Raw genomic sequence first — 23,775 nt, 5'->3', positions numbered from 1 at the left:
CACCACCCTTAATGGTGAGAAACAGGATGCTTCCCCCTAAGACTGGGAACAAAGAAGAGATGTCCCCTCTCACCACTCCTATTCGACGTCATACTGGAAGTCCTGGCTAGTGCAAGAAGACCAAAAACGGAAGTGAACGGTATACAAATTGGGAAGGAAAAAATAAAACTGTCTGTTTGCAGATGACATGATTGTTTATGTAGAAAACTGCAAAGAATTGATCAAAAAACCTCCTAAAACTAAAAAGTGACTAGAACACTGTTGCGTGAAACAAGATTAACATACAAAAGTCAACTGTTTTCCCATGTACTATTGATGAACAATTGCAATTTGAAATTAAAAACATAATACCATTTACAATAGCACCAAAAAAAAAGAAATAGTTATAAATCTAACAAAATATATTCAGAATCTATATGCAGAAAACTATAAAATTATGATCAAAGAAATAATAAAAGAACTAAAGAAATGGAAAGATATTCCGTGTTCATGTATTAGAAATCCCGATATTTTATGATGTTGATTCTTCCCAACTTGATCTATAGATTCTACACAGTCCCAGTCATAATCCCAGCAAGCTATTTTGTGAATATTGACAAACTGATTTATATGGAAAGGCAAAGGACCCAGAATAGCCAACACAATACTGAAGAAGGGCAACAAAGTTGGAGAACTGATATTACCTTTAAGACATCATGCTATTGGTGAAACAAGGGTCATATAGATCAATGGAACAGAACAGAGAGCCCAGAAACAGACCTACTCAAATGCAGTCAACCTTTGACAAAGGAGCAAAGGCAATTCAATGGAGAAAGGACAGTATTTTCACCATAAATAAATAAATACATATAAATAAATAAATAAAATCTAGACACAGACCTTACAACTTGCAGAAAAATTAACTCAAACTTTATAGAAAGGAAAATTAGAACATAGTTTGAACTGAATGAACATGAAAACACAGCATATCAAAATCTGTGGGATGTTGCTAAAATAGTTCTTAAAGAGAGTTTTATAGCTCTAAACACCTACATTAGAAAAGAAGAAGAAGGAAGAGGAAGAGGTGAAGGAAGATGACCTCAGCATCTGACTTAAGAAACCTAAAGTAAGCAGAAGAAAGTAAGTAATACACAGCAGAGCAGAAATCAATTAAATAGGGAAAATCATGAAACCAAAAGCTAGTTCTTGTGGAAATAAATTTGACAAACCTATAGTCAAATTATTCAGAAAAAAAAGAGAAAAAGAGAAAGGACACAAAATATTAATATGAGGAACCAGAGGTGACATTACTACAGATCTACAGATTAGAAGGATAATAGGAAATATTAAGAATAACTTTATACCAATAAATTCAATAACTTAGATGAAATACAAAAATTCTTTGAGAGACAAAACTACCAAAGCTCCTGCAAGAATAAATAGGCAATGTAAATAGTACTACTAAAGAAATGAAATTTTGGGCTTCCCTGGTGGCTCAGTGGTTGACAGTCTGCCTGCCAATGCAGGGGACACGGGTTCGAGCCCTGGTCTGGGAAGATCCCACATGCCACGGAGCAACTAGGCCCATGAGCCACAGCTATTGAGCCTGCGCGTCTGGAGCTTGTGCTCCGCCACAAGAGAGGCCGCGACAGTGAGAGGCCCGTGCACGCGATGAAGAGTGGCCCCCGCTCACCGCAACTAGAGGAAGCCCTTGCATAGAAAACGAAGACCCAACACAGCCAAAAATAAATAAATTAAATAAATTTAAAAAAAAAGAGAAATGAAATTTTTAGTTAAAAACTTTTCAAAATAAACAAACCCAGACTCAGATAACTTCACCAGTAGATTCTACCAAACATTTCAGGATGAAATAACACCAATTCTACACACACTCTTCCAGATAACTGAAGAGGAGGGACTATTTCTCAACTCATCTATTAGACCAGCGTTACTCTAATGTTCAAATCAGACCAATATGAGACAAAAAAAGTGCTGGCTAGCACATGGAGCAACTGAGTCTCTGACATGCTGCTGTGGGTGTGTAAATTGGTGCAGCCACTCTGGGAAACGGTTAAACCCACACCCACTGCCTGATCCAATCATTCCACTCATAGGTGTTTACCCAAGAGAAATAAAAACATATGCAGAGGGCTTCCCTGGTGGTGCACTGGTTGAGAATCTGCCTGCCAATGCAGGGGACACGGGTTCGAGCCCCGGTCTGGGAAGATCCCACATGCCTGGGAGCAACTAGGCCCGTGAGACACAACTACTGAGCCTGCGCGTCTGGAGCTTGTGCTCGGCAACAAGAGAGGCCGCGACAGTGACAGGCCCGCGCACCGCGATGAAGAGTGGCCCCCGCTCGCCGCAACTAGGGAAAGCCCTCGCACAGAAACGAAGACCCAACACAGCCAAAAATAAATAAATAAAATTAAAATAAAGGAATTCCTAAAAAAAAAACCAAAAAACAAAACATATGCAGATACAAAGACTGGAAACAGCCCAAATGTCCATCAAGTGAATGCATAAACAAACTGTGGTATGTCCACACAGCGGACACACTAGTCAGAAATAAAAATATACTAACACTGAACAAGCAACAACATGGAGGAATCTCAACATAATTATGCTGAGTAAAAGAAGCCAGAAAATAGAGTACGTGCTGTATGATTCCATTTACACAGGATGCAAACTAATCTACAGTGACTGAAGATCAGTGGTTGGAAGGGTGGGCAAGGCAGAGGGATGATGAAGGGGCACAAAGAAACTTTAGGGGATGATGATTATCCTCATTATCTTGATTGTGGTTACGGTTTCATGGATACATGCATATGTCAAAACTTATCAAATTGTTCCTTTAAATATGTTCAGATTATTGTGTGTCAGTGATACTTCCAGAAAGCTTTTTTTTTTTAAAGGGGAGGAAAGAAGCAGCAAAAAAAAAAAAAGGAAGAAAAGAAAAAAAAGTATATATATATTTTAATGATTCCAAAAAATCAAGTGTTACATGATACCAAAAATTCTTTGTAGAATGAGGCAAGATACAAAAAAATAAGAAAATATTTGGCTTGGATAAAGAAAGGAAAAGGATAAATTGACCTGTTTCTGGACCTAAAGTTATAGCAGATTTTTTTCTTAATGGGCTTTAAAAAAGAAAGGAAAAATATTTTTGATTAAGGCCAGTGCTATATATGCCAGCAGTCATAGGAAAACTATATTTCCCCCATCTCCCACCCCCGCAATTTTACTCTCTTAGAATAGCTTTTAAAATCCCACTGGAGGCACAGTGGTTAAGAATCCTCTTGCCAATGCAGGGGACACGGATTCAAGCCCCGGTCCGGGAAGATCCCACATGCCACAGAACAACTAAGCCCATGCGCCACAACTACTAAGCCTGCGCTCTAGAGCCCGCGAGCCACAACTACTGAGCCCGCATGCCACAACTACTGAAGCCCACACGCCTAGAGCCTGTGCTCCGCAACAAGAGAAGCCACCGCAGTGAGAAGCCCATGCGCCGCAACAAAGAGTAGCCCCCGCTTGCCGCAACTAGAGAAAGCCTGCGCGCAGCAACCAAGATCTAACGCAGCCAAAAATAAATAAATTTATTTTTTTAAAAATCCCACTGGAAATTCCTCATTCCAAATTCTATAAAAGATACAAACTCCCTGGCTCACAGCTGCTAATGGTCCAATGGGAGCAGTGCCACGGAGCCAAGGGCTCAGGTCCAAGGTCCTGCCAGATGCACTTCCATGGTACCTGTCCTAAGGGCTGCTGTCCTCCCCACCTGGTTCTCTTTCCACTGAGAGTTTAGAGAGTGAGACTGAGATTAAACAACCAACGGAACCATTCAGCTGAACATTCAGATCTATCCACAAAGACATTTGCCTCTCCACATTCGAAACCCTGCTTCCAACCCCCATACCCAAACACATCGGCAAATACTGCTCAGAGTACACTTCTATAACGTTATCACCTTCAAACAGCATTCAAATAACACAAATTGACAATCTAGTTCTCTAATTTCTTTAATGCACTTGAAAAGGATATTGGCACATTTTTGCATTTTCCAAAGCAAAATTTTGCAGTTTGATTTTTCTTTTTATGTATTTTATTATCATTATTACTTTTTAAAATTTTTATTTTTGGCTGCGTTGGGTCTTCGCTGCTGTGCGGGGGCTTTCTCTAGTTGTGGCGAGCGGGAGCTACTCTTCCTTGCCATGTGTGGGCTTCTCACTGCAGTGCCTTCTCTTGTTGTGGAGCATGGGCTCTAGGCGGTCAGGCTTCAGTAGTTGCAGCACACAGGCTCAGTAGTTGCAGTGCGCAGGCTTCAGTAGTTGTGGCACACAGGCTCAGTAGTTGCGGCACGTAGGCTCTAGGGCGCAGGCTCAGTAGTTGTGGCGCACGGGCTTAGCTGCTCCGCAGCACGTGGGATCTTCCCGGACCAGGGCTCGAACCCGTGTCCCCTGCATTGGTAGGCGGATTCTCAACCACTGCACCACCAGGGAAGTCCCAGTTTGATTCTTTATTCGAGTACCATTTGAAGTTTAATCTGAAAGATGAATGCTAGAAAAAATGGTGGGGGGGGGGGGAGAGCCAAGAGAGTGGGAGGGGGAGGGACAGGAGATGATTAAAATAACCTTGTTAATCTAGAACCCTCGGAGAATAAGCTTCCTAGAAAGCCAAGTATTAGGAGGGGTCATCCTTTCAAGGAACACATTTCTTTAAAGTTTCAAACATTCTGTTCAATAACAGAAAGATAAATCGCCCAATTAAAAAATGGTCAAAGGACTTGAATAGACATTTCTCCAAAGAAAATGCACAAGTGTCCATTAAGCACATGAAAACATGTTCAACATCATTAGGGAATTGTAAATCAAAACGACAACAAGACACCCCTTCACATATACTAAAACGGGTATAATCAACAAAATTGAAAATGACAAGTGATGGAGAGGGTGTGGAGAAATTGAACCTTGTACATTGCTGGTGGGAATGTAAAATGGTGCAGCCTCTGTGGAAAACAGTCTGGTGGTTCCTCAAAAAGGTAAACATAGAATTATCACAGAATTATCACTCTACCTCTAGGGTATACACAGAAAAAGAACTGAAAACAGGGACTCCAAAGGGTATCTGTACACTCATGTGATAGCAGCATTCGTCACAACAGCCAAAAGGTAGAAATAACCCAGGTATCCGTTGATGAGTGAATAAACAAAATGTGGTCTTTCCACAAACTTGACTCTTACTCAGACATAAAAAGAAATGAAGTTCTGATACATGCTACAACATGGATGGAACTTGAAAACATGATGCCAAGTGAAGTAAGCCAGTTATAAAAAGCCAAATACTGTACGATTCCACTTATATGAAATGCCTAGAATAGGCAAATTCATAGCGGCAGAAAGTAGATTAGTGGTTACCTGGGCCTGGGGGATTGCCGGAGGAAGAATGGGGAGTTACTGCCTCATGGGTACAGTTTTTGCTTGGGGTGATGAAAAATTCTTGCAAACAGATGGTGGTGATAGCTGCGCAATGCTGTGAATGCAATTAATGTCATTGCATTTGTACACGTAACAATGGTTAAAATCTCAAATTTCATTATATGTTTTTTACAATAAAAAAGTACCCAAAAAACTTCAACCATTTTGAATGATTGGCTCTCAAGGGAACGATATGTCCATTCTTTCGTTCATCTGCTCACTCTGTAGCAGAGGCTGTCGGCACAGATGACGGCACCGAACAGTGCAGTGGCAGAAAAACAGCATGGACAGGGGCCCTCAGACCAGACTGGAGGGTCTGGAAGGCTTCTTGGTCCCGGTAACAGTGGTGGCTGAGTTTTAAAGGACTAAAGGAGCAAGCCAAACAGAAAAAAAAAAAGCATCCCAAGAAGTGCCACTCTGTATAAGAACAGCTAACAGAGTGTTCCAAACAAGAGCTAATGCATCTGGTATTTTAAAATAAAGAAAACGAAGGATGTGAAGAAAAAGGAACATTTGTACACTGTTGGTGGGAATGTAAATTAGTGCAGCCACTGTGGAAAACAGTATGGAGATTGCCCCGAAAACTAAAAACAGAACTACCATATGACCCAGCAATTCCACTGCTGGATATATATCTGAAAAAAAACAAAAACACTAATTTGAAAAGATACATGCACCCCAGTGTTCACAGCAGCATTATTTACAATAGCCAAGATATGGAAGCAACCTAAATGTCCATCAACAGATGAATGGACAAAGAAGACTGGTGTATATATACAATGGAATACTACTCAGCCATAAAAAGAATTAAATTTTGCCATCTGCAGCAACATGGATGGACTTGGAGGGTACTATGCTAAGTGAAATAAGCCAGGCAGAAAAAGACATATACTCTATGATATCGCTTATATGTGGAATCTAAAAAATACAACAAACTAGTGAATATAACAAAAAAGAAGCAGACTCACAGATACAGAGAACAAACTAGTGTTTACCAGTGGGGAGAGGGAAGCGGGGAGGGGTAGGGGATTAAGAGATACAAACTATTAGGTATAAAATAAGCTACAGGGCTTCCCTGGTGGTGCAGTGGTTGAGAATCTGCCTGCCAATGCAGGGGACACGGGTTCGAGCCCTGGTCTGGGAGGATCCCACATGCCGCGGAGCAACTAGGCCCGTGAGCCACAACTACTGAGCCTGCACATCTGGAGCCTGTGCTCCACAACAAGAGAGGCCGCGATAATGAGAGGCCCGCGCACTGCGATGAAGAATGGCCCCCACTTGCCGCAACTAGAGAAAGCCCTCGCACAGAAGCGAAGACCCAACACAGCCATAAATAAAAAAAAAAAAAAAAAAAAAAAAAAAGCTACAAAGATATATTGTACAACATGGGGCATATAGCCAATATTTTATAATAACTATAAATGGAGTATAACCTTTAAAAATTGTGAATCACTATATTATATACCTGTAACTTATATAACATTGTACATCAACTATACTTCAACTTTTAAATTTTAATTAAAAAAAAAAGAAAATGAAATGCCAGTGGATAATAAACATAAATGATTTGGAACCATCAAGAGAAAGAACTGAAACTATCAAACATCTTTGAAATGAACCTAGAGATCAATACCCGGGCTGCAGGCACACCGACGACTTCAGTTCCTTCACGGGTGAAGACTCTGCAGAGGAAAAGCACCTATTTGTCTTCCTACACCGCATGTGCACTGCAAGCCTCCTGGGTCCAGATGCTCTGCTGGGGTATTTCCAGCACGCATGTCAACTAGGTCCAAAAACTCTACGAGGGATGCTAAGGCTGCCGTAACCAAGAAGCACAGACCAGGGGCCTCAAACAACCAAATTCACTTCCTCGCAGTTCTGGAGGCTGGAAGTCCGAGATCAGGATCTTGGCAGGGTTGGGTTCTCCTGAGACCTCTCTCTCTAGCTTGTAGACGGCCGTCTTCTCCGTGTGTCCTCACGTGGTCTTCCCCATGTACATGTCTGTGTCCCCATCTCCTCTTCTCATAAGGACACCAGGCAGATTGGATTAGGGGCCACCCTAATGACTTCATTTTAACCTAATTACCTCTGCCAAGACCCTATCTCCAAATAAGGTCACATTCTGAGGTTCCGGGGGTTAGAGCTTCAACATATGAATTTGGGAGTGGACACGATTCAGCCCATAACAGACAGTATTTGCAACACCCATGCCTTCTAGGTCCGCAGGCGCTACGAGGACATTGACACAGTGCTAGGACCGACCAGGTCCGGCTGCTCTGCCAGCGTGTTTGCCGGCTGCTAAATGGCTCTCTGTGGGGCAGGACTGTGACCGCCGTCACCACTGGGGTATTCATTTTGCACCTCGTGTGTGCACAATGCCTGGCTCTGAATGAATGAAAAAATAAATGGATGAATTTACTGACATTCTAACTCGCTGAAATCAGTATCTGGAACCACCTTGAATAGTCTTCCTCACTGTTCTGAACCACAGTCGTGTTCTGTCCCCAGTCAATACAAAAGTCTTTGTTTTGTAGAACATTCCTGGTCACAACAAAGTTCTAAATGCTCTCTGTTCCTGACTCATTTCTTCTCCTTGGCATTGACGTGACTTCAGCTTTCTTTCCTTTAAAATGGAATCACATTTGTAACGCTCAGAATTCTTGAATAGTCCAAACAGTCATGCTTTGCCCTAAGATGTTTTTCAAGAAGCAGGACAATACTAAAATTGGACAACTACCACTGTCTTACAGGGTGGTGCTGTCAGTGAACAAAGCAGAGTGTCCATCCGTGATGGCACGTGAGCCACAGTTCATTTTCACTAGGCTCAAGGGAGCTGTGGAGGGAAGTAACGATGCTCTGAGTGGCTGGATTGCAGTCCCCTGGAGAAGGGAGCGGTCAGGACTGGAATGCTAGCCCTCCTTGACAGTTGCTCAGTGCATCCACAGAACTTGACTACATCCTTTTCCTGCTCCAAAGCAATGCACGGAAGCACACTTTAAACACTACAGACTTTCCAGATGTCAAACGGTCACCCCTCCCAAGAACGACCACTCATGATAAGCCAATTGTCTGTTATGTGCAACTGTGCACCAAGGCTTTTCAGCTGTCATAGGTACAGATCTCTACTTGCTGACGGTGAAGTTGAGTGGCAAGACTTTCAAACAAGTCATCACTCCTGTGAATGGAGATGCCTAACGTCTAAAACAATTTTTTAACATGAAAGAACCTTCCTTTTCCCTTATCTTCTCTCCAAACATATCCAGCTTGACCATTCCCTGCAGTCTATAGAGCAGAATTCTGGGAACCCGTAAGTGGAAATCCACGGCGTCCGTACACATGGCCGGGGCCTGTTGTGGCTGGAGCTGGTTATGGATTTAGTGAACTTGGGATAAGCTCCCGGGAACCACCAGGCACTGCTCCAGGTGCTATAGGTAACAGTTCCCATCCTTCGGGAACTCGGAGGCTCACAGGGGAAAAACACAGGAAAACGTCAATGTCCATAGGCTATGGTGAGTGTTGGATGAACATATGGTCCTGAGGGAACAGGGAGGATAGGAGGTGTGGTAGAAAGGGTAGAGACTGCAGTCAGACATTCACTTCTGCTGCTTTCTAGCTCTGAGGTATCGGGCAAGTGCTGATCTCTCTGAGTCTGGGTCTCCTTATTAAAAAGTGTTATATATACTATAAGTGCTAGAGAGGAGAGTGAAGATTAGAAATAACGCATAGGAAAGTCCTTGGCTCCTAACAGTTACTCAAAAAACCACAGATATTCTTGTTTCATCTGGACAATCAGGGAGAGCTTCCTGGAGGAAATGGTACTTAACCCCGAGTGATCCTAAGTGATACCCAGACAACTCAATCCACGTCATTTCAGTCACTGGTTCATTTTCTTCAGAGGACTTAATACTCTAGGAAGTGACCTTGTTACTTACCTGCTTACTTACTGTCCCTCTCCCACTAGGATGTAATGCCCTTTTGGGGTTTGTTTTCTTCACTGCTCTTTCCCCAGAGCCTAGAAGTGGGCTTGGCAAGCTGGAGGCACGCAATAAACGCACGTTGGAAGATTAAGCAGGCCAACCCTCCTCTAGGGCTTGTATAGCCCCCAGTCTTTGCACACACGCTGTTTCATCTGTCTCTACAATGAACAAGCCATTGGGATAGATCTTATTTGGTCACTTAATCCAATTTCATAGATGACAGAAAGTCAGCCTCAGAGAGGATGTATCACATGTGGACCCTAGGTCTCCTGTGACTCTCGTGATGCCAGGCCACGTGGCCCTCTGCCACACCACACTCCACCAGAAGGGGCTCCGGCTCTGATGCCTAGGCTGGGACACAGCTCTGCCAGGCCAGGACAAGAGCAACACCCACTTGCAGCCAACAAGGTCCACATACGGTCAGATGCTGCTGGAGCTGGGAGCCAGCACCAGCCTAAGAAAAGAAGCTATTCTGCTGGCAGCAGGATCTCCTAAGTGACATATTTTATACAAAGAAATGGAGTCAGTATAAAAAGATGCTGGTTACACACCCTAAGGCAGCCTCCCCACCATCCCCTGGAACTGACGGGCATGGCAGGACGGTGAGTCTCAGAGACAGGGGGATGTGTGGGGCTGGGGGGCTTGGGCCTCTTCCTGGGGGAGGTGGCTGCTGGAGCGCCTGGGCCTTCGATGCACGGGGACCCAGCTTTTCAAGGCTTTGGCACTTGTGCGAATCCAGAAAACACAGATGGATTGGACTGGTGACAACCAGCATGTCTGCTGGGGCAAAGGAGGCCAAAAAGAGGGAGTGTTAAAATATGAAAAGGCTCGAGAGAGGTTCCAGCAGCCTGAAACGGGGACCAAAAGAACGGAAATAAAGAAACAATCGGAGAAAGGAGCCGGGTGAGGTGCTGGCCAGCAGATCCGCTCCAAGGGGGTGTCCGAGCCTGTGCTAACCTGTGCGGCAGATTCAAGCCCAAGGGCCTTTCACTTGGGACACACGCGATAACAAAAGGAAAATTAACGGCATTTTAAAACAAACCCAACAAAGGTGCTCACAACAGTCACTGGTTCTGGGAGACCCAGCCCAAGAGGTGTTTTATAATAGAGGCTGAGAAGGGAACCGGGGAGGAGGCGGGGGGGGGGGGGGGGTGGGCGGTGGAAAAATGACATCAATGTGAATAAAGGAAATCAAAGCAAGAGAGGGAAGGGATGGAGGGGGGCATATCTCTGCTTCCCCACCCTCACCCCCCCAGCTGGGGGCTCAACCTCCTCAGAGCATTGGTGGGGACAGTAATGATCTGTAACTCTAACTGAATTATCATTCAAATGATATCTGGGCAAGCACTTTGGAAATGTTAATGTACCTTGTAAATATAAGGGATTATTACTAGTGTTATTCAAACAATTGAATGTTGTTAAATGATTATTCATCAGCCACCAGGGTCCCCTCCACACACACACACACACACACACACACACACACCCTCCCCCTCTCTCTCTCACATAGATTCTCATACATAGCTCCTGTATTTGATATTCAAAAACGCCATTCATGACAGTGTTATGGTTTAAAAAGGTGGAATTTTTTTTAAAAAAAGAACCTTAGAATGACAAGCAGTCCTAGCCATACTGAAAATATACATGGTCTGCCCTCCGGTTAGATGCCAGAGCTTCTATTCACAATCATTTCCCACCACCCCACAGGCTGCAAAATGCCTTTGTTCAAAAAAGAGCAACGCAATCTCTCATTTCTGCACACCAGGCTGTCTGTCTGCTCCTATTACCGAGTGTTCCACAGCGACATGCCATCACCGAAGCTGCGCTTCAACCTGCTTTCCTGATTTACTGCCCTCCTGATAGGGAGTGAATACTCTAGTTTTCTAACCACAGACACGCTTACTGTTAATGGTCTGTGGTTAGCCACAGAGGTACATTATAGAGACGAAACACAACTGTAGATCCTAATCTAAATGCTTTTTAGATCGGCTCCTATTCCGTGTCATCATTTGCTGTCTCACGGTGTAGAACCTCTAGGACTGAAGAGATGAATGTCCCTTTCCTCCTGGTGCAGAAGGCACCAGTGCAATAACCGGAGCCCTTAAAAGACCCAGGTCAGGGGTATGTTACCCCAAACACGTACTTTAACCCTCGATTCAATTTCCTCATCTGTACAATAGGGATAATGACCCTATTTCACAAGGTCATATTACTGAGATGCTCAAATTTAAAGAGCTCTATATAAAAGCAGGAAAAATTGTAAAGTTAGTGCAAGAATCCCTTCTGTAATACCATGTTAGTTCTCAGCCTCTGTTTCCACCTGCAGATGATGTCAGAGGAGGCTACTTTCTAAGGCACAGCTGGGAAGTGTGTAGGTTTTTTTAAAAAATCTTAGCCGAAATCTGCTACTGGGCCTCTGTGGGCTTCCCCCGTCAGCTGCTTCCTCCTGCGCCTTCCCCCATCTCCTCGTAATCAACGCACTTCAGCTCACTTTACAGCAACTACTTAGATATTACACTTTAACACAGTTGTTAACGGAGGAGTTGAACTACGGCAAACGCAGCTTCGGTTGTGAACCTGCTCCTGGATCCTTACATGACGTCAGGACACGATGGGAATTGGTTTGCTCAGAGAAAGTGCAATAGGTTAATGGAAAAATAATGATTCTGTGTCTTTGGTCTGACGTTTTGCCTATTACCAGAACTAGACATAGGACTTTCCTAAGAATTTGCTTCACACCAAACAGTAAAACTCTGATGCAGAAACCAGACTGGGAAGGTGCTGGGATATCAAGATTCTCCCTCTTCATCCTCGATAACCCTCTCCCTGCAAGCTGCCATGAGCTGAGCCTCAAAGGTGTGAAGTTTCCTTCTGAAGGTCTCCTCCACGCCAGGCAATGTGGTTGAGTCTGGATTTCTCGGGACACATCAACACTCACTACGAGGAAGAGCAACACGCCATATGATTCATTTTCAGTAAACACAAAACTAAGAATCTACTGAAAAAACTACCCCCCACCCCCAGAAAAGATACAGTGTATACGTAGGGCTAAAAAGCTTCAAATACAGATAGTTAAAGATAGATCAACTTTCACAACCACCTAGCAGGTTGATAAAGCCTCGAAAACCCTTGCTGGCAAGCTGCCTGCTTAGGAGATGGTACCACCCTCTGCGTGTATGCACAATCCTTCCATCATAACTAACCCTCCTGGATCCTGAGTTATGGGGGAGTCCCTTTAATAGACAGTCTGGGTTATAAGCAAATTGTCTGAATGTCCCAAGTGTAGGATTAGAAGTCATTTTAACTGGTTATCCTTTTTTTTAAATTTTTATTTTTAAAGTACAGAAACATATTAGAAAAGATATTAAAATGTAAAGAGAAATGGAAAGTAATCATCAGCCCTTCCCCCTCCCAAGTGAGGCTGCCAGTGCCAAGCCATGGCTCAAGCCCAACCTAGGCATTATCAGGGATGCTGGGGGGTGGGGGAGGGGGAAAGGCTGAACTCCCAGTCCAGACTCTCCCGTCTTGCCACCCACGTCCGCTTCACACCTGCCACCATGGGGGAAACCACTAGAAAATGCTCCTGATACTACTTAGTTCTAAGATGCTACTTTAGTTCTAAGATGGGAACAAATCCCCCTACTTCCCTCTTCCTGCCACTGCAATGCCAAAGCCCAGAGCTCATCCAAACCTCACGTGACAGATGGCACTTCTGATGTTATTGTTCCCATCTTTGGCCATCCGACAGAATGAAAATCATAACTTCTAAAATTACCAGCATATCTTATTAGTATAAAGGAAGAAGGGTAAAATTTCTGCGAACTGGAAAACCATAGATGGGGGTAAAGCTACCCTATTTTTAAAAGAAAAAAAATATTCAAAGGGGTGGGTAAGGAAATATAAATCATAATCGGTATTTTCACCATCCTTTACAGATTTAAAGTCTGTGTTAGTTCGGGAACAAAAATATGTGTTATAGGCGCCGTACTGCTCATAAAGCATCGTGTTTAGTATGAAACATTTAAAAGCACGCTCGGACGGTAACTAAATGTTTAGTTGAAGAGTTATGACTTAAAATCTTTTCTCTACTCTTTTCTGCACGTGACAGGGACTAGGAAGACCCAGGTCTGGGTTTCCTTCCTCCCAGACCTACTGAGCTGCTGTGACTTCTCTCCTGACGTGAGCCCTCCTCCTCCTGGGTGACCTCACCAACCCTCCCGGTTGCAGCCATGACCTCTGCTGTTGACTCCTCAACTGACATCTCTGACCAGAGTCGTCTCGAGCTCCAGATCTGACTCCATCAGCCCACTGACATCTTCACCTGAAGATACGGGCATGTATAGACATGTATACACACGTGTGTGCATAGGAACATGATACATGAAGTTAAACTGGCCGTCTTGCCTGTAACCACCTCCCCTGCTCCCTCACCTCTATGAATGCAGCACCGTGCAGCCTACTGTTGATCTACAAATCTCGGAGTATCCTTGGCTGCTTCCGTATTTCTTACCCTCTGCATCAAATCAATCCTCAAATCCTGCTGACTCTTAAGTACCTAAGTATTCAGAATATTAAATACCGTCTCAGTATCTACAGATCTCATCTCCACTATCACACCCTGGTCTGGCCCTGGTCACATGATCTCTGGACTCCATCCAGCCTCCACTGGCTCACCTGTCGACAGTCTTACCCGTTCCCTTCCCACTCTTTTTCATACGGCAGCGTGATCTTTCTAAAATACAAATTGGATCACATCTCTGCTTAAATCCACTGTCTTTGGGATAAAATTCTCAGCGCTTGGGATCAACCTGCCCGGTATATGTCTTCAGTCCATGTGACGCCCCAGCTCCTGTGCTCCAGCTCTAGCTGGACTCGTGTAGCTTCTCAAATACAGTAAGTCCCCTACATACGAACGAGTTCTGTTCCGAGACCACGTTCCTAAGTCCAATTTGTTCTTAAGTCCAACAAAGTTAGCCTAGGTACCCAACTAACACAATCAGCTATACAGTACTGTACTGTAATAGGTTTATAATACTTTTTGCACAAATAATACATAAAAAACAAACAAACACAAAAAATAAAGAAAACATTTTTAATCTTACAGTACAGTACCCTGAAAAGTACAGTAGTCCAGTACAACAGCTGGCATATGGGGGCTGGCATCGAGTGAACAGGCAAGAAGAGTTACTGACTGGAGGAGGGAGAGGAGGTGGGAGATGGTAGAGCTGAAGGACAGTCAGCAATAGGAGATGGAGCGCAAGCTGCAATTTCACTCACGCCTGATGATGACGGCACAGGTTCTGGTTCCTTACTGGAATCAGATGCACATTCACATCTTGAAGGTTCATATGTAGGGCTCTTACTGTATTTCAAGCTCTCTCCTGCTTCCAAGCCTTCTCCCAAGCCACTCAATCTTCGTGGGACTCTCCCCCTCTTCTTCACCTGGATTACTTCTCCTCTCGAAGTTCATCAGCTCAGAGCTATTCCCTCCAAGACACACCCCTCACCACCCACTGCTAGAAGAGCAAGCTGGGCTGAGTGGTCCTCCGGCGTATTTCCAGAGCATCCCCTCGGCTGACCATTATCACTGCACTTACTAGGATGTTTTGAAGGCATCCATTTACTTGAGCCCTTCTCCACTAGCCTGCGAGCTCCTTGAAAACAGGGACGGGCCATTCACACTGGGCATCCTCAGCCCCTAGCACATTACCTGGCACAAAGCCGCCCCACTCCACCCTCGTGAAGGTGCCGAATGAAAAGCTGTTTCCAACACTGACAGCAGCAGTTCCGAAAGTACAGGGCAAAGACCCCTGAGAGTCCCTGAGACCCCTTCAGGACATCCGTGAGGTCAAAACGATCCTCACAATAATACCCAGATAGTATTGCCTCTGTCGCTGTGCTGACACGTGCGCTGATAGCACGGAAGCTGCCAGGGGGTAGGGGCAATGCTGTTGTGCCTTAGCCCAGACCCTTGCTGCCACTGAGGGCGAAAAGCTAAGTTCACGCAAGATGTCTTTAGTGAAGCTGCGTGATATCCTCACGTTATTCAAGCAAACCCTCGAGAACGTGCCTCTTTCCTCTGTGAGAGGAATGGAAAGCACAGGAGGCCCTTGGCTGCCCGAGGCCCGCAAGCCGTCTCAGCCGTGGGCTCTGATTCGGGGAGCATCATTTTCACCTGAAAGAACGACAGAGCGGCAAACTGCGCTTATTCAGACAGAGTGCTGTGCAGTCATTTTCTCAACAGTGAATGAAGTGAGCCTGTCACATCAAGATAAACAATTGACAGTGTTTGCTGCCAATGATAAAATCTGAGCTTTCAAGAAAAAAACAGAACATTGGAAAATTTGTATCAGCCCCCGTGAGCTGGACAACATCCCATACTTCAAGACTTTTCTGATGACTTGGTGGTGATATTAACCCATATGATTCTTCTAAATTGTATAATGAAATGTGTCAACATTTGGAAGACCTGCATAACCAGCGAATCAATACTTTTCACGTGACTGAAGTGTGACATCAGAAAATCATGCATGAGCCGAAGAGATGTTCAAATGAAACATGGACCAAAAGGTTTGAGAACCTCCAACCGCCAGGGTCAAACTGAAGGACTCAGAGTAGAAAGACAGGCCGACAAATCTCCAGTAAAATGGACTCCTCCCCTCTCTCAGGAATTGGCCGTGTGCTCTAGCAGTTAGAGGTATGACTTGTACTTGCATCTGACAATGGTACCATTTCAAGTTAAGCTTTCCCCATTTAAAAGGAAACATGCACCTTTTGAAGCTGGGGAAAACTGAGAGGTGATGTGAATCAGGAGGAAGCCTGTGGACCAGGAGCCACAAGAACTGCCCTCCAGTTGTCAGCAGGGGCCCCAGGTGCCACCGGGTAAGCTAAGCAAAGCATCCAGCTTGCAAGACGGCAGTGCCTTCACCTGCAGCGGGAGGAGCCCTGTGTGCTTGCAGAGCACCTGTCTGAGGGGAAGACCTGCAGCTGAGCTCCTTGACCACAGGGGTCCCCAGGCCACATGTCAGGTGTCACCCAACAGCATTTGGTATCAGTACTAATCCTCCAAAAGGAAGGGGTATCAAAAGTCAACGGTTGGGCTTCCCTGGTGGCACAGTGGTTGAGAATCTGCCTGCTAATGCAGGGGACACGGGTTCGAGCCCTGGTCTGGGAAGATCCCACATGCCGCAGAACAGCTGGGCCCGTGAGCCACAATTACTGAGCCTGCGCGTCTGGAGCCTGTGCTCCGCAGCAAGAGAGGCCACGATAGTGAGAGGCCCGCGCACCGCGATGAAGAGTGGCCCCCGCTTGCCACAACTAGAGAAAGCCCTCGCACAGAAACGAAGACCCAAACACAGCCATAAATAAATAAATTAAAAAAAAAAAAAAAGTCAATGGTTACAGGGACTTTCCAGGTGGTCTGGTAGTTAAGACTGTGCTTCCATTGGAGGCGGGGCAAGGGTTTGATCACTGGTCCGGGAACTAAGATCCCACATGCCGCATGGCGTGGCACGGCCAACAGAAAAAAAAAAAAGTCAATGGTTACAGTCGGGAGAGGGAAGGGGGAAGGGGCAGTATAGGGGTAGGGAATTAAGAGGTACAAACTATTAGGTATAAAATAAGCTACAAGGATATATTGTACAGGGAACATAGCCAATATTTTACAATAACTATCAATGGAGTATAACCTTTAAAAATTGTGACTCACTATATTGTACACCTGTATATTATATAATATTGTACAGCAACTATACTTCAATTAAAAAAATTTTTTTAAGTCAATGGGACGAATATGGTATGGAGAAATAAAGTGGAAAAGGCTAGAACGAAGGAAGAGTGAAACAGTATTTAAACATCTGTGCTCTGAAGTCAGCAGGCACCTCTGGAAGTACCTGCTTCACAGGAATCCCCACATTCTTAATCCTGCCAGATTCCTATCTCATAGGAGCCACCTTTTCCCTGTAAGCAAACACAAAATGCTGATAAGCATCTCCACCACAGAAGTAATGCCAGTGTCACCAACGTGGTTTATCTTTCAAATCACAAAGAAGATAAAGAAGAGATATCACCAACACCCTAAAGGTCCTCTCAGTTTACGCAACCCAGCAAAAAGCAACTCTGAGCTATGCTACCAGCTCCAATTCTGCTGCCCCATCAAAATCGTTCTTCCCAATGGCAGAAAGTATTACACAGGCAATGCTTGAACCATGAAATGTGGGTCGTACAATAATCAAACAGACCCGAATCTGAGTACTGGTTCTGTCCCTCCTTAGCTGTGTGACCTCAATCAAGTTACTCTGCCTCTCTGAGGCTCAGTTACACCATCTCTAAACCTGGGGTAACCTGCCTACCACCGGATGGCTGTGAAGAGTAAGGAGCATAGAGACCTAGCATAGTGTCTGGCACAAAGTCATGCACTCAGGGGCTGTCTTTGCTAGAATAATGACCACCGAGACACATCTGCATGACAGCTGCCCTGCACTAGCCGTGCAGCTGTGGCCTGGGAAAGTGGGAAACGGTAGGGCATCTCTTGGCTCTGAGATAACTGGTCCTCGGGTTGGGATTCAACGAGGGGGGAGGGGGGAGGGGGGAGGGGGAGAGGGCAGCGGGATGAGAGCCTCTGCGTTCTGTAAAACAGAACCCATTTATATAACCCATTCTTTCCTTTATAGTTTTATGACCTATTAATTTAAAAGATGTTTCATAATAAAATTGGTTCAGGGACTTCCCTGGCAGTCCAGTGGTTAAGACTCCGTGCTTCCACTGCAGGGGGCCTGGGTTCAATCCCTGGTTGGGGAGCTAAGATCCTGCATGCTGTGCATCGTGGCCAAAAGAAGAAGAAAGAAAGAAAAAAGAAAGTAAGAAAATTGGTTCATTTGACCTTCTTTTTGGACTATTTTTTTAAAAGATGAACTTTCACCCTGAATCTTTTTAGGTCCCTTCCATCTCCAGGTTTCCATGACAACAACAGCTCTACATCATCAGTGTTTGGGGGAAAGAACAGTGTCAACTCTTAGAAGTGGCAGTAACACAAAACACGGTTGAAGGCTACGGTGTGTCAAGCACACGGACCTTCACCGTCTGGTGATGATCTTGGCCTTGCAGTCTGCAGGGCCTCGAAGCCTTGGTCAGCTGAGAAAGATCTCGGCGGCCGGCTCAGCGCCCGGGGAAGCCAACTCAGGCATTAGCAACCTCTCGGTAGGGAGGAAAGGAATTCTGGGGTCAGAGCTTCCAGCGCATAAACAGAAGTATTCAATTCACTTAAATTTTCATTAATTTTAGTTGATAACTAGTTTTTAATTTGAATTAGCATAATTACATGCAAAGTTTACAGTCTTCTTACATCTCTGTATTTTTTAACAGGTAAAGACAGTTATTTTTGTTGGCCTTGATAATCTACCAGGTTATTTTTTCTACAAACAAGAACAACAACAGCATATAAATGTATAGGCTAGGGCATCTGAATTTTTGCCTTGAAGACTAGAAAGAAAAAAAAAAAGTAAGCAAGATTTGTTTCCCCTTAAATCAAAAGCCAGTATTTCTCTTGCATGAGACTGACATTTGCTGTCCCTGATTGAGAAACACAAAATTGACAAGGTTGGAATTTCAAAGCATACAAAACTGGTTTGCTCAGCATAATGAGATTAATCATCTTTCCTCCAGAAAGGTAGCTAATGAAGATTCCTTGGCCAAACGTGGCGCTTTTTTTCTAAGGGCGGCAACTAATTTATTCAGCCTTAAGGCGCAAAATGCGGAGCTGACAGAGCAAGGAATGGAGTTTTTAGCAGAGCAAATTAGAGATCCTTTGCGTTATGGCCCCTCTACCTACTCTCGGCTTGTTAGCCATGGATCAGAAGAGAGAATTATTACACTTAGAAACACTTTATATCCATTCACTTGCTTTAAAAACCATGTAAGAACAGAAGCAAATTGTAACAAAGCAGTTGGTAACTGAGATGCTAGTCACTGGGAACTCCAAACAAACTATTCAGGGGCCTCTATTCAAAGGTTTGTATTATTTCCTTGACCCCTGAAACATTCCGCAACCCTGCAGAGAGGCCTGCATCCCCCTCCCACCCCCTCCCACCTCAAACCAGCCCTAAATCTTGACGCTGGGAGTCTCTTTGGTATGGAGGAAACCTCTGAGCCAGACAAATTGTAGCAGCCATTGTATACGGAGGGACAGCAGAATGCAGGGAGAAAGGGTCACCCAGAGGTTCCTGGCAGGGGAGACATTCCCACAAACACCTGAATGCTGGATGGTTCCTGCAAAGGCCTAATGGCCTGTAGACCAATCTGTCAGCCTCCCAGTTCCTATTTCTACTTACAGTGTATTAAAGAAGGATTGTCATCCGGATATTGCCTGCAATCTACACTCTCAGATTTAGGTTAGAAAAGACTCCTTGATTGACTTCCTTCTCAGTCTATACCCAGCTGTTTTGGTGTCATAAGGACAGAGCTTTGTCAATGCCCCCAGGCACACCTGACTGAGGGGGTCAGGCTGCCACACCTGCCAAGGTGATGTTGACAATGTCACCAAGCCCAAGCCACCCTAATGACAAGCGGACATTCCTCTGGTATATAAACTCCAACAACCATTTATCGTTCAGTAGTGAGCAAGGCAACACACGTTCTCAAAGACAATAGAGGCTTTGCCCTTGAGGATGTCAGGAAAGAGAGGGTGGAAAGAAGGGGAGGAGGTGAACCCCAAAAGACCTGGGAGGAAGCACCATGGGGAAACCCCAGACAGACATATCTGGATGTCGGGGTGGAGAAGAATTGGGAAATACTGTGCCACGCGGTCAGGGGCTCTGCAGCTCACAAGGCACAGTCTCATAGATTGTTTCGCTTGTAAGGATTATGAAGCCCACTTTGGGGCGTGGAAAACGGAGGTTAAATGATTCATCCCGGGAATCTGAAAAAGAGCCACCACTCCACTTGGATTGGGTTTTGAGTCCTAGAAGGGAGAAACTTGGCTTGGATCAACAAATAATTTCAGGGCCTCTGAAGGCAGCAGAAAAGGAAAAGCCTGAGGCCGGGCTCTGCAGATTGAGAGTTGTGTGTTCTGGGGAGGTGACTTAACCCTCAGCTCCTCCGCTGCGAAGACAGAGGCCAAGGCCAGTCTTGCCAGGAACTGCTGGCGGACGGGATGAGAAAAGACAACAAATTATAAGCTGTAGATACTAAGCAGATGCGAAGTATCACTGCTCCTCTTCACAAGCCAAGAGCCAGGCCTTGTTACTAGTAGACACAGATTGCTGTGGAAGGAAGGGAAGGAGGGAAGGAGGGAGGGGGTATGAGCTTTGTAGAGTCAGTAGACTCTCCCTGAACTCTGATTTCCCGGGACAAACCTCGGCACATCTGGCTGCCTGGCTCTGCAGGCAGCTGGCTGGCCCTAGTGGCACTGTGACAGATGATTGTGCTACAAGGGCCTCACGGCTCCCCTGGGGGCACCACCCACCTACAAGCCAGGCTCTCCCCTGAATGTCAGTCAAGTGTCGGGCCAGTGTCCACGGATACGGTCTCAGCAGGAACTGCTCTGGGCACGGGCCAGCCTGGCCATCGGGTCCCACTGGTCCACAAACCCTCTCCCAATCCCCTGGGGCCTGACAGGCTTCTGAATCCAGGTTCTGACCTCAGAACAAAAGCAGGGGGCATATAGCATATAATACCCAACACCCCCAGAAGGGTCTGGGGCAGCACCCCTAATCACACTCAAAAATAGCTCTAGATGGGGGAGGAGTAAGACGTGGAGATTACCTTCCTCCCCACAAATACATCAGAAATACATCTACATGTGGAACAACTCCTACAGAACACCTACTGAATGCTGGCAGAAGACCTCAGACTTCCCAAAAGATATATATATTTTTTTCCTTTTTCTCCTTTTGTGAGTGTGTATGTGTATGTTTCTTTGTTTCTTTGTATGAGTCTGTCTGTATACCTTTGCTTTTACCATTTGTCCTAGGGTTCTGTCTGTCCGTTTTTTGTTTTGTTTTGTTTTTGGTTCTTTTAGTATAATTTTTAGTGCTGGTTATCATTGGTGGATTTGTTTTCTGGTTTGGTTGCTCTCTTCTTTCTTTCTTTCTTTTTTATTACTTTTAAATTTCTTTATTTTTAATAATTTTTTAATTTTTAATTTTAATAACTTTTATTTCCTTCCTCTCTCTCTCCCTCCCTTCCTTCCTTCATTTCTTTTTTTCTCCCTTTTCTTCTGAACCATGTGACTGATAGGGTCTTGGTGCTCCAGCCGAGTGTCAGGCCTGCGCCTCTGAGGTGGGAGAGCCGAGTTCAGGACGTTGGTCCACCAGAGACCTCCTGGCTCCACGTAATATCAAATGGCGAAAGCTCTCCCAGAGATCTCCATCTCAACGCTAAGACCCAGCTCCACTCAACGACCAGCAAGCTATAGTGCTGGACACACTATGCCAAACAACTAGCAAGACAGGAACACAACCCCACCCATTAGCAGAGAGGCTGCCTAAAATCATAACAAGGTCATAGACACCCCAAAACACACCACTGGACGTGGTCCTGCTCACCAGAAAGACAAGATCCAGCCTCATCCACCAGAACACAGGCACCAGTCCCCTCCACCAGGAAGCCTACAAAACCCACTGAACCAACCTTACCCACTGGGGGCAGACACCAAATACAACGGGAACTATGAACCTGCAGCCTGTGAAAAGGAGACCCCAAACACAGTAACTTAAGCAAAATGAGAAGACAGAGAAACACACAGCAGATGAAGGAGCATGGTAAAAACCCACCAGACCAAAAAATGAAGAGGAAATAGGCAGTTTACCTGAAAAAGAATTCAGAGTAGTGATAGTAAAGATGATCCAAAATCTTGGAAATAGAATGGAGGAAATACAAGAAAGGACCTAGAAGAACTAAAGAGCAAACAAACAATGATGAACAACACAATAAATGAAATTAAAAATTCTCTAGAAGGAATCAATAGCAGAATAACTGAGGCAGAAGAACAGATAAGTGACCTAGAAGATGAAAGAGTGGAAATAACTACCACAGAGCAGAATAAAGAAAAAAGAATGAAAACAATTGAGGACAGTCTCAGAGACCTCTGGGACAACATTAAATGCACCAACACACCACTTATAGGGGTCCCATAAGAAGAAGAGAAAAAGAAACGGACTGAGAAAATATTTGAAGAGATTAAAGTTGAAAACTTCCTTAATACGGGAAAGGAAATAGTCAATCAAGTCCAGGAAGTGCAGAGAGTCCCATACAGGATAAATCCAAGGAGAAACACACCAAGACACATATTAATCAAACTATCAAAAATTAAATTAAAAAATATTAAAAGCAATAAGGGAAAAGCAACAAATAACATACAAGGGAATCCCCATAAGGTTAGCAGCTGATCTTTCAGCAGAAACTCTGCAAGCCAGAAGGGAGTGGCAGGACATACTTAAAGTGATGAAAAGGAAAAACCTACAAGCAAGATTACTCTACCCAGCAAGGATCTCATTCAGATTCAATGGAGAAATTAAAACCTTTACGGGCAAGCAAAAGCTAAGAGAATTCAGCACCACCAAACCAGCTATACAACAAATGCTAAAGGAACTTCTCTAGGCAGGAAACACAAGAGAAGGAAAAGAGCTACAATAACAAACCCAAAACAATTAAGAAAATGGTAATAGGAACATACATATCGATAACTATCTTAAATGTAAATGGATTAAATGTTCCAACCAAAAGACACAGACTAGCTGGATGGATACAAAAACAAGACCCATATATATGCTGCCTACAAGAGACCCACTTCAGACCTAGGGACACATACAGACTGAAAGTGAGGGGATGGAAAAAGATATTCCATGCAAATGGAAATCAAAAGAAAGCTGGAGTAGCAATTCTCATATCAGACAAAATAGACTCCAAAATAAAGACTATTACAAGAGACAAAGAAGGACACTACATAATGATCAAGGGATCAATCCAAGAAGAAGATATAACAATTGTAGATATTTATGCACCCAACATAGGAGCACCTCAATACATAAGGCAAATGCTAACAGTCATAAAAGGGGAAATCAAAAGTAACACAATCAAAGTAGGGGACTTTAACACCCCACTTTCACCAATGGACAGATCATCCAAAAGGAAAATAAATAAGGAAACACAAGCTTTAAATGATACATTAAACAAGATGGACTTAATTGATATTTACAGGACAGTTCATCCAAAAACAACAGAATACACTTTCTTCTCAAGTGCTCATGGAACATTCTCCAGGATAGATCATATCTTGGGTCACAAATCAAGCCTTGGTAAATTTAAGAAAATTGAAATCATATCAAGTATCTTTTCCGACCACA

The 23,775-nt window shown here is 44.4% G+C and overlaps 1 protein-coding gene across 7 annotated transcripts in view; it reads right to left on the bottom strand.

Annotated features, from left to right (window-relative positions):
* Positions 1-23,775, bottom strand: part of EML1 (EMAP like 1) — a 200,626-nt gene that overhangs the window by 101,092 nt on the left and 75,759 nt on the right. The window lies entirely within an intron of this gene.

The sequence above is a fragment of the Balaenoptera acutorostrata genome, chromosome 3, assembly GCF_949987535.1.
Source record: "Balaenoptera acutorostrata chromosome 3, mBalAcu1.1, whole genome shotgun sequence".
NCBI classification, from domain to species: Eukaryota; Metazoa; Chordata; class Mammalia; order Artiodactyla; family Balaenopteridae; genus Balaenoptera; species Balaenoptera acutorostrata.
The sequence above is the reverse complement of the archived record's forward strand: the minus strand, read 5'-3'. Positions and strand labels throughout refer to the sequence as shown.